Source organism: Scyliorhinus torazame, chromosome 10 (assembly GCF_047496885.1).
Source record: "Scyliorhinus torazame isolate Kashiwa2021f chromosome 10, sScyTor2.1, whole genome shotgun sequence".
NCBI classification, from domain to species: domain Eukaryota; kingdom Metazoa; phylum Chordata; class Chondrichthyes; order Carcharhiniformes; family Scyliorhinidae; genus Scyliorhinus; species Scyliorhinus torazame.
In genome coordinates, this window is record NC_092716.1 from 209,472,224 (window position 1) to 209,475,802 (window position 3,579).

Below are 3,579 nucleotides of genomic sequence, written 5' to 3' on the forward strand. Positions count from 1 at the left end.
GCCAACCTACTAGACTGGACTTATGAGACTGTTTACACGTTGAACTCATGCAACCACTGTGTTAACATGTTTATGTTCTTATCGTTACAGGAATTTGTTTTATCGTTCCACATTTCCACTTTCTTTGTTATGGTACAACCTCGTTATTATGTCACACCCGACATTGCCCCTTGTATATAGTTAAGCCCCATGTACATGCTGTAAATATTACACACACACACATTTAGCTGCACTCAGTACACATCTCTATTTATAACCACGTAGGCACATAATCTTGTAAAAAAGGGGGAATGCCATGATATTCAAGTGAACATCACAGCACATACATACATACATAATGATGGACAGATCAACGGACCAATTAGCACACACAACACGACAGCCAATCACAGACAAAAGCATACACAGTACAAAACAAGGAACAGGACACTTCCTGGGCAGTCCAGCAGGAGACGGCTCAGGGCACAGACCTCATTGCCAGCCACTCAGACAGTCACCATGTGCTGAGTACCAGAGTTTACTATGTCAATAGTTAAATGAAATAAAACTGCGTTGTACCATTCGCAACCGTGTTGGTTCGTCTGTATCTCAGAGTACCCAACACTTCACTGTGGAGGCCCTTGCACGGACACAAAGGAACACCCAACTGCGGGTCATAAAGAAGCTGTAGATTAAGTCATAGAACACATTAGGTGCACAAAAGTGAGGCACCAGGGCTGCATAGAATAGATAAACAGACCTAATTTTTTTAAAGCAAAGCTTGACGGCTTTTCAGTTTAATTCTGTCTGGGACAGTGTCCTTCATTCAAGTAAACAAAATAAAGTTGAATTCCAGTGGGAGGTTGTTGATCTCAACACGTTTTAATGATGCATTACTGAATTCATTTATGGCCTGCCACAGAGCTTAAAATTGGTGCCATTGGATCCTTGCTCGGTTGTGGTTCCACAGTATCCAGCTCACTTCTGGTACATCACTGAGTGCCCATTCTTCATCCTTGAACCTAGGTAATGGACATGAGTCAATTATTTGACTATAGCGGGCATGATTTTTGAACATATTATAATCTTACCTCACATCTACACACTCTGAGCAGCAGTCAGAGTCAGGACACCCTTCCTCCTTAGACAAGGTGTACTGAGATAATCCATATTATCTTCCCAGCTGAGGCAACTATTTTAGCAGAGAATAGATTTTTCTTCATATTAAATTGTGAACTTCCAAAATTATCCACATTGTTTCATAGTAACAGGTTATGCCTACATTTACAAACTCTGCGTCACTGTCCGTGTGGAGTTTGCACATTCTCCCCGTGTCTGCGTGGGTTTCACCCCCACAACCCAAAAGATATGCAGGGTAGGTGGATTGGACATGCTAAATTGTCCCTTAATTGGAAAAATAATAATTGGGTATTTTAAATTTAAAACAACAAAAAAACACCTACATTTAAAAGGCAAGTGTATTCACCTCAAATCTAAAAAAACAAAATCACTATTGAATGATTGTCATTTTGGAATTAAGATAGATGGAGTAGATATTGAAGAAAGGAAGAGTACAAAATTCCTAGGTGTTGTTATGGTGAATTTTTAAATTGGAATGAACAAATAGCAAAAGTGTGCAAAAATGTTGCTCCTTGCATTGAAATATGATGTAAATTGATATATCATTTGCTGGTTGAAACATCATTTACTGTATATAATTCAATTTTTGCTGCATGGCCTGGTTTAGCTCAATGGGCTAGACAGCTGGTTTGTGATGCAGAACAAGGACAGCAGCGCGGGTTCAATTCCCGTACCAGCTGCGAATTCTGAGTTCTTCCTCTGTGTACCCGAACAGGCGACGGAATGTGGAGACTAGGGGCTTTTCACAGTAACTTCATTGCAGTGTTAATGTAAGCCTACTTGTGACAACAAAGATTATTTATTTATATAACCTACGTTAACAATGGGAAGATTTAAATGGAGCCCACTAGCATGGGCATGATGACAGGGGAGCAAGGAGAATCAGGTGGGAGTATCCAGGTCCAATTCCAGGTGATGGGAAAAGTCCAGGAATGCGGGAAGGGCTCAAAATGTATTAAATCCATTTGTCCCTGAGCCTACCAGGATTTAATGGTGGCTCAGGGTTTTTTTAGGAGTGACGCATTCTCCTTGTTGGGTTTGCCTGTGGCGTCATAAGGGCATCCTTTGTTTACAGGCACCCCCAGTTTCCCATCGAAGGACCCTATATTGGGAAAAGGAGATGCCTCAAGGCACCCCCTGCCTTTGCATCTGACCCTCCCCCTCCCATTGCTTATTCGGCAACCTCTTCCCCGCAACCTCCACCCTGTCCCTCTTACCTGTCTCCAAGGATACAGCAACAATGCCGGTGAAGGGCTCAGAGCATTACTGAAGCAACCACTACTCACATTGCAGGATTTCTGCCCAACTGAACCCTTGATTGAATGGGAAACCCAAGCTGTCCAGGTAAATGCATTCAAATAGCATATTACCTCCTGATGAAGTGAAAAGGTATGCCTATCAATTCTCCAAGTGGTGGCGAGGACCACCTGTCTCAAGTTCCACCCAATTTGTGGGCATATCATAAATCGAAAACAAATCCTATTATTTTAGTACAGAAGAAAGCTATACAAATTTGTACACGCATAGGCTATTTGGCATCTGTATTCAACAAAAGTTTCAATTGACTTCTGCCATTCACAACCAAACCAGAAATTCCACTAATATATAACTGGTCAATTCAAAAACTGCTTTCGTATTTAAATTAATAAGACTTACTGGCCCATATTGTTCAACTCAAAAATGAAAACCTTTCTCTTTGAAAGATATTCTTGGTGGTAATATGGTCACAAATATTGAAGATTGGTCTCTTATATCATTCATGCTTTTTGTGCTCTTCTACGTTAATCTGAATTACTAGTCTTATTACTTGTTCTTCTTGCTCTCCTTTTTGCAGCAGCACTCTCCCATTGTGAATGTGTAAACTCATATATGGTAATTAACTATAATTATCTCAGTGTATAACACGAGGATTCAGCTTTCTGGATTTCTATCCTATCAATACATCATGACTCGCTTATCTCTCTCTTGCTCCCGTTCTTTCCCTTCAAGCAAATACTTACCAACTCCCTTTCCTCTAGAAACATATTATAAGAATCCAAAATATACTGGCACATTTGAATCTTGCAATTGTTGCAAATGCTGTGAACTTGATCATTTATGCTGTGTGTAAATCACATGTAAATATATAACTAAGGGAATGAGCTTGGGACATCCCAGTTTGTGCAGCTAAATGCTTATCATATGATCAGCTGAACCATGGGGGAGACATTAGTTCTTATTCTTTTCAAACAATAACTAATTGTCTCAGTACCAATATAGACTGCCCACTTTGATTGGCTTCCATGGTAACTTAACTCACAACTATTAACTGATTTCCCTATACACTAATTTCCTAATTTGATGTTTTCCTGGAATAATTTTTGATGTTCTTTTCATAATCTTGAAAATATAGTTAGGTCACCTCTAGTCCTTGTATTTTTTTTACACCCTGGTCAATATTGCATAGTCATTATAATCATT